An 8,985-nucleotide genomic window follows, 5' to 3' on the forward strand; every position below is an offset into this window, starting at 1 on the left:
ATATGCCTTAGGACTCACTCAGGACCAGGTTACATGATGGTATAACCCTCTGTGACCGGTTCGTTATTTGTCCGAGTCTTTTACACCTTTCTGTTAAATGCTTAAAAGTTGACCGTAACGCCCTTTTTAATTTAAAACGAGAATTTCGGACATGTGAAAGGACCATAACCTTGGTTACTGATTTGTAAGCATGTCCCTAAAATTTCACGCCAATCCGAGGTCCAGAATAGGAGTTATGCTAAATAGCGCAAATTACGGAAACTTTAGTAATTAAATAGCGCAATTAGCATAACGCCTATCTAAACCCAGATTTCGACACCAAACCTTTTATACATTGATGTAAAATAATATTTGGGATTTTTAAAGATTTTTATTTATTTTTAACCTGCTCATAACCTGCGGTTATGGCATCGGTTCGGTAATTACCGAATATACCCTTTTCGGACATAACTTGAGTTCTACAAGGTCTTTTGACCCGATTCCAGTTGCTACTGATTTTAAATAACAAATAGAGTATTTTGAACTTTATAAACTGTTCGGAAAACTCAGATTTCCTATAGAACTCAGAAACCTCTTTTATAATCTTTAAAATGACCGAAATACCCCTACGGGGCATAAAATGGATTTAAACTCGTTACGGGCATTATGGAAGGTATCCTACTGATACCACAACCTCTTTAAAGCATATTGACTTAGGAAACCTGTGTAGGACTTACGGTTACCCATTGCGCCTTTTGCGCGCACGGTTCGATTTATGTAACTAGTTTACATAAACTAGCCAAAACGGGTCGAACCTTATTGTTTTGACCCAAAATCCAGAGTGTGATTATTATACCCATATAAAACAAGTCATCAAACTTGTTGGGTCCAAATCACATTCCATTCCCGGTTTTCGCCTTTCACGCGATTAAACCGTAACTATCCTTTGAAACTGACCGGTCTAAGCTACGGCTAAATTAAAGACCCGTTAGGATTCTAATAGGTTATTTTAAACCTTCATTCCAGAATAGGAGACCAGTAAAAGGTATTTGCAATTTATTCGATTAAGGATTTATACTTGCAAAGGTAAATACTTTTAACTTATTTTCCGTTATACGGGCTTGGGTTACGGTATTTAAAATACCGCCTGGTCGGGCAATTGACCCCAACTCATTAGTAGTTGGGTATTATCAATGTGACCCGTTTAAAAATTGTTTTGTTGGCTTTACGCCTTTGGGAGCTTAATGACCATGTCCCGGATATCCTTGGCAGCATTTTACGAAATGGCCACGACCTTCACATCCGGGTGTAGGCTTACACCCGGCATTATGTCCATGATTATATAGGTATAGCCGTTGGTCTTCCCGCCATGGTTTTATGCTATGTGGTGTGTCTATTAAACTTTAACCTGGCATGACCCGGGCGACCAAACGCATAGTAAACATGTAATTCGTTACAAGATTTAATTATAAATTATCCCAAGTTATAAAAGAGTTTGTGCCTTGTGCATTCAAATCAATTTTTTTAACATTTTTCAAAAGTGTCAGTTGAATGTATTTACCAGTGTAAACTGACGTATTTTCCCAAAAAGACTAAATGCAGGTACTAAGCGTAATTGGCTGGATATTTCTCCTTAGCATCAATAAAGAGTCTCGCAAGCTTAAGATGCCTACGTCTGTTGAACAATTATTTTATCATTTTATTGATCCCCTGTGGATTTTATTTCAACAATGGTGATACCTTGATATTACATTAAATGTTGAAATATATTTATCTTTATGCTTCCGCTGTGCATTCATATAATTGTGTGGTTTGACTATATTGTTGCCAACTACGTCACGATAATCCCCCACCGCGCCCACCGGTGAGACACGTGGAAACTGGGGTGTGACATCATGTCTCTAAACATCAAAAACCCTCACAACTACCTCCCCATCTTCGAGAAAACCAACAAAACTACCAGCTTTCACTCAATAAGTGACCTTTGAACGTCATCAAAATACAAATCAATCCTTAATACTGATGCTCCGGTTCATACAGAAACACTCTGACAATTTTGGTTTAATGTTGAAATAGAGTTTGAAGATAATAATCTAGTTGCCATCACATCTAAGGTCGGGAAAAGTGTGGTATGAATTTCTCCTTTTACAATTTCCACTATATTTGCATTGGACGACTTGGGAGGTAAGACCAACTTTGAAAAAACCTGAACTTCATACAGAGTTTATTGAAAGAGGGTGTGATGCACAATTAAAGGAAGTTACTATGTACAAACCAAACTTCCCTCCGCCAATGAAATTTTTGTTTCATACTCTTTTAACTTGTCTCTCAGCCAAGACCACTGCATTTAATGAGATACCTTTAAACATTCAGTATTTGGATTATGCTATTTTAACAAAATCTGATTACAATTTATCAGAAGCACTGTTTTTTGATTTGTTGAATAATGTGAAAAAATTGAAAAAAGGTGTTCGTAGTAATGCTTTTCTGTTGTATCCAAGACTTCTAAGCTACTACCTACGAAAACAAGTGTCACAAACAGATTTTGAACAAGGTGTAGCTTTTCAAATAAATAGTCTTACAAGTAAAACTTTTGCTAGAATTATGGATAAAGAGTCAAAAGTTTAAAGAACAGAAACAAAAGGGGATGAGCCTGTTTTAGATGCGTCCGCATATGTTGCTCAAACCTCTGTTGTTAAGCCAACTGCTCCTGGTGATCATGACAGCACAACCGGTGTTGTGAAACTGATGTGTGCAAACAACATATAAATTACATCAATTGTGGCATAAAACTAACCCTTTTTTAGTACTAATGTTGGAAAAATTGTGCTTTTGTCTTCCTTTTGTATTTTTAGGATTAAATGAGCTCAAATGAACAAAAGAAGCAAAAAGGCAGCTAAATCTAACATAAATACAAGAAAAGGAATAAACGTGGCATGCCCGACCCCTCGACAACATCCTCCCAAACAAGAACAAGAAAACAGAAGGCTGAACACGCCCCGTGCTCAATGAGCACGGGGGCGTGCCCAAGTGTCTGCAGAAAAGACAAAGCTGTAAAAGCTTCTATCACCCACCACGGGGGCGTGCCCAGCGGACACGGAGCCGTGGTCAACTCTAAGATTCCCAGAATCTAAGGAAATCTTGATAGTACAGATACGCTTCTGCACACGGGGTCGTGCCCAGTGGACACAGGGCGTAGTCAACTAATGTAGACAAACTGCAATTAATGAAGAAAGAGAAGATGGGTGGACACGGGGCCGTGCCCAATGGACACGGGGCCGTGCCCAATGGACACGGGGCCGTGTCCGGGCTTCTATGCAGGCTATAAATAGGGGTGCTTGGCTCACTTGCAAATCATCCCTTGGCAAACCACCTCTCTCACACTTCACCCACACTCCACCACCACCACAACACCATCATCCACCACCATCATCCATCATCCATCATAGAGTGTGTGAGTAGTCTCAGGATCCAAGATTGATCGTAAGAGTTCTTGACAATCAAAGGCCATGTTTGCCTAAGTCTCTTACATCACTTGGTGAAGACAACCATTTAGTGTAATACTTTTTATTTATGAACTTTTTGCACTTTTTATTTGGTTATGTATTAATGACTTTAATAACTAGTTTCTTATGTTGAAGGTGAAACTTCCTTATCATTTTCCATGGTGTCTTGGCGTTATTTTACTGTCTATATAAAATAAAAGATTTACACCATTCATATCTCCACGGTCTATATGGAGATATGTTGGCTACCTGGTCTGGGGTTAAGGGAATGGTTTGGTAAGAGTCTTGCCTTGTTCAGTGTATAGATCCTGCAAGGACCCGGGTCAAATTTAGTAGGACCTCCTTCAATACCCACTGGTATTGGATGGCAGGGGTCCAAACTCTTTGATCCCCTCATATGTAAGCTACTATTAAAACTTTAACCCGGCTACTTAGGACTGTATCCCTGCTGACTCAGACTACTTAGCCGAGGGTAACGTCACCTTCAAAAGAGGGGCCTACCACATTATGCATTAATAACTTAATTAATTATCTTTCAATAATCCGAACCTTTAGGATTGTATCCTTGCTGACTCAAACTATTGGGTTGAGGGTAACGTCCCCTTCAAAAGAGAGGCCTACTACAATAACTAAGATAATCTCTTACAAAGTGCAAAAGTGCGGAAATAATCAATGGTTACACTAAAGGCGAGTTGGATCCAAGTGATTCATCTTGCCTATCTGTTTTTATTTTATTTTTATTTTCAGCATTTTAGTTTTTATTTTCTCGTTTAAAACCTTTTTCTAAATTTTTGATTTGATTAGACGTTGAGGATAAAGCGGTATTAAAAGCTCTTGTGTCCTTGGACGACCTCGGTATCTTACCAACACTATACTACGCTCACGATGGGTGCATTTGCCTACACGTGTGTTTGGTGTTAGTAAATATCGTGTTTTATAAATTTAAAACTTGACTAAAGTGGTTAAAAAGGGCTAGAAATATACATAAAAATATAGAACACCTAACTGCACATCAAGTTTTTGGCGCCGTTGCAGAGGATACAAGGATTTTAAGAAAGCTTAAAATCAACGGACTAATCATTTTTTCTTGTTTTTCTAGTTCTTTAGGATTTTTTTTAATTTTTCGGTTTCTGCAGAGCTCAGCACGGGCCGTGCCTGGTCGGACACGGGCCGTGCCCAACATTGTTACTGGCAGTTTTTATTTTCCGAGTTACAGAGAGCTGAGCATAGGGCCGTGTCGGTGCAACACGGGGTCGTGTCAAACTCCCCAGTAACAGGGATCCGGAAAACAATTACTGTATCTCCGACCACGGGCCGTGTTCATCTGAGCACGGGGCCGTGGTGAACCTTCTGACCAACTTTCTTTTTTGTTTTTATTGCAGGACTTGGAACCCAGGCGCCACACCTGAACCCTCTACGTAGTGTATGAGCTCCAGTTCCAGCAGAGACATAAAAGAGCCTCTAGACGAACCCGGACGCTTTCTAAGAAAAAGATGTAAAGCTAAAAACCAAGAGAAAGTTTCGGGGGACCTACTTCCGATGGCGGACCAACGTACCCTCATGGATTACCTACGGCCCACCGTAGGTAATCTTGGGGCTGCTATCAATGCACCGAATGTCGATTCCAACAACTTCGAACTTCGGCTGCATTTGATCCAAATGCTCCAAAATTCCGCAACCTTTCACGGGCTTGCGGATGAAGATCCCCATTTGCATATTACAAACTTTTTGGAAATATGTGATACCTTTCGGATCAACGGAGCATCAAATTACGCCGTCCGCCTTCGAATGTTTCCATTTTCATTAAAAGACTGAGCTAAGGCTTGGCTTAATGCCCTCCTAGTTGGCTCGGTAAACACCTGGGATGAACTAGCCCAAAAGTTTCTATATAAGTATTTCCCTCCTGCTAAAACGGCTAAATTAATGACTGAAATTAATACATACTCACAAGAAGATGGGGAATCCTTATATGAAACTTGGGAAAAGTTCAAGAAGCTACTAAGAAAGTGTCCTCATCATGGTCTTGCGGTTTGGCAACAAGTATCCACTTTCTACAATGGATTGTTGCCACACACAAGACAAACACTCGACTCTAGCTCCGGGGGACTTTTAGGTAATCATCGCCCAAATGAAATTTATAATCAAATTGAGGAAATTGCTCAAACCAGTTTTCAGTGGCACACCCCTCAAGGCAATAAATCTATTGCCCCGGGCGCCCATAAGGTTGATGAAAGCACTTCTTTACAAGCCCAAATCGAGCCCCTTTCTTCAAAAATCAAAAAGTTAGAAATGGCAAAAATGGCCTCGGTTATGGCTTGTGAAGGGTGTGGTGGACCACATGAGAATTGGAGTTGTATGAAAGAATTAGATGATCAAATAGAAACAGTAAACTACATTGATAATAGACCTAGGCCGTCGGGTCCTCCAACGGGTACCTACAACCAAGGATGGCGTAACCACCCTAACCTTGGTTGGAGAGAACCTAGCAATAGTAGTAACCAACAAAATCTAAACCAATGAACAAACTTTCAGCAACCAAGAAACGAGTCACAAAATTTCCTTCAACAACAAGGGGGACGAGAGAGAGATACTGTATCTCGCCTCATCTTCGACACCGAAAAGAAAAACTCGGATCGATTTCAACAAATGGAATCGAATTTTAGAAATCAACAAGCTAGTATTCAAAATATTGAAAAACAATTAAATCAAATAGCTCAAAATTTCTCCGAGAGTCCACAAGGTGAGGAGGAGAAGAGGCGGTGTGGAGGGGCTCGATCGGAGGGCCTTTCGATCGGATGGCCATCCGGTCGGATGACCATTCGATCGAATGGTCCTTCGATCGGAGGGCTTTTGCGAGTTGGTTTTTCGAGTTTCGTTTCGTGTGTTGAGTGTTGCGATGCGTTTAAGCGAGTGTCGAATAAGCGATGCGATAGTTTTAAATAATAGTTACACAAATAACATAACTAACATACAACAACATAAGTAACCTTTTCCAGTTCGCGATGAGATTGCGTTGTGATGGAGTTGCGATTGCGTTTTCAAATAACACCTTTATCATACATAACCATGCACAAGTAACACATAATTTCACACACACGTAAAACAATATCCAGAACTGCGATTCAAGTTGCGATGCGATAGCGATGAGATTAGTGTTAAGTGGATTAGCGTTTTAAGTACGTTTATCGCATTGTTACTTCATATATTACAAATCGTCAAACAAATATAGCGTAACTAACATACATCGATTAACGAGTTAGAGATCTGATTAGCAATCTTTTCTTCCTTTGACTTTGACTTTGACTTGTACTTTGACTTCAAAAAGTCGGGTTGTTACAACCTCCCCTACTTTAGGGAATTTCGTCCCGAAATTATGGCGCAAGCATAACGAATAGCTGTGGATACTTAGCCTTCATGTCAGTTTCGAGTTCCCAGGTGAACTCGGCGCCGCGTTTGCCTTCCCAGCGAACCTTCACTATGGGAATGCGTGAGCGTAAGAGTTTCTTGGTTTCTCGATCCACGATCTCGACTGGCTTTTCCACAAAATGTAATGTTTCGTCCACTTGTAGATCCTCAAGTGGTACATGTAAATTCTGCTCGGCCAGACACTTTTTGGGGTTCGAAACATGGAAAGTCGGGTGGACGTTGCTAAGTTCCTCTGGTAGTTCGAGTCTGTAGGCCACTTTGCCAATTCTTTCTAGAATTTTAAAGGGTTCAACATATAGAGGCGCGAGCTTTCCTTTCTTGCCGAATCTGATCACCCCCTTCCAAGGTGAAACCTTTAAGAGTACGTGATCGCCAACGTCAAATTTAAGGGGCTTGCGGCGTCTATCGGCGTAACTCTTTTTATGATTCCGACTTTCAACAGATTGTCTCATATTTGGAGGATTTTGTCAGTCGTTTCTTGCAACAGCTCAGGACTGGTAATTTGCGCATCTCCGATCTCGTGCCATACAATAGGCGATCGGCATTTTCTCCCATACAATGCCTTAAATGGTGCCATTTGAATGCTAGAATGATAACTGTTATTGTACGAGAATTTGACCAAAGGTAAGTGCGCATCCCAATTACCACCGAAATCTATGACACACGAACAAAGCATGTCTTTAAGGGTACGTGTCGTGCGTTCAGTCTGACCGTCGGTTTGGGGATGGAAAGTAGTACTTAAATTAAGAGTAGTACCGAGAGCATATTGAAATGTTTCCCAAAGACGCGAGGTAAACTGACCATCGTGGTCAGAGATGATATCACGAGGCGTCCCATGTCGACAGATGATTTCGTCAGTGTAGATCCGTGCTAATCGTTCTACCTTAAATCTTCTCGTATCGGCAGAAAATGAGCAGATTTAGTGAGACAATCAACGATAACCCAGATACTATCGTGACCTGAGGGCGTGCGCGGAAGTTGTGTTATAAAGTCCATAGCTGTACTCTCCCATTTCCACATAGGGATCTCGGGTTGCACGAGTAAGCAAGAGGGTCTTTGTTGCTCAGCCTTGACTTTCGAACAAATCAGGTACTTCGAAACATAGATAGCGATATCCTTCTTCATTCCAGGCCACCAGTACCGTTGACGAAGGTCATGGTACATCTTGTCGGCACCGGGATGAATGGAATATCGAGACTTGTGAGCTTCAGTCAACAATATATCTCGAAGGCTATTGCGAGTTGGAATCTAGATGCGATCGAGATAGTAGTGGATACCCTTCGATTTGGTGACAAATTGGGTTTCAGCACCACACATCTTCATTTCCTTTCTCAAGGTATTCTCAATGAAGTAGGTGTGCTGAGCATCACGAATTAAAGCTTCGAGGTCGTGCTGGGCATGAGTATTTCAAACGCTATGCAAATAGCTTCGTCGGCTTAGAGCATCGGCAACGACATTTGCTTTTCCAAGGTGGTAACGAATCTCACAGTCGTAATCATTGAAAAGTTCAACCCATCGGCGTTGGCACATATTCAATTCCTTTTGGTTCAAGATATGTTGCAGGCTCTTATGGTCTGTGATGACCGTACACTTAGTACCGTAAATGTAGTGTCGCCAGATCTTCAACGCAAAAACAACTGCACCGATCTTGAGGTCGTGGGTTGTATAGTTCTTCTCGTGGATCTTGAACTGACGAGACGCGTATGTGATAACCTTGTCCCGGCTTGAGAACACAACCGAGACCGAGGTTGGAGGCATCGCAATAGACTACGAAATCATCGTTTCCGTCGGGTAATGCGAGGATAGGAGCATTGCAGAGCATATGCTTTAGAGTCTGAAAGGCAGACTCTTGTACAGTTCCCCAAACACAAGGCTTGTCTTTATGCGTGAGGGAAGTAAGTGGAACGGCGATTTTCGAGAAATCAGCGATGAATCGACGATAATAGCCCGCCAATCCGAGGAACGAACGAACTTCAGATGGTGATTTTGGTGTAACCCAATTCTTAACTGCTTCGATCTTCGCGGGGTCGACGTGTATACCTTGGCTATTGACGATGTGACCAAGGAATTGAAC

General features: G+C 41.4%; 1 non-coding gene across 1 annotated transcript; it reads right to left on the reverse strand.

The window, feature by feature from the left end:
* Window positions 1-5,402: 5,402 nt before the first annotated feature.
* On the reverse strand, window positions 5,403-5,509 carry LOC118480674. Its single transcript, XR_004863652.1, has one exon. It is a non-coding gene; the product is annotated as a small nucleolar RNA R71 (small nucleolar RNA).
* Between the last annotated feature and the right edge of the window lie 3,476 nt (window positions 5,510-8,985).

The sequence above is a fragment of the Helianthus annuus genome, chromosome 7 (assembly GCF_002127325.2).
Source record: "Helianthus annuus cultivar XRQ/B chromosome 7, HanXRQr2.0-SUNRISE, whole genome shotgun sequence".
NCBI classification, from domain to species: Eukaryota; Viridiplantae; Streptophyta; class Magnoliopsida; order Asterales; family Asteraceae; genus Helianthus; species Helianthus annuus.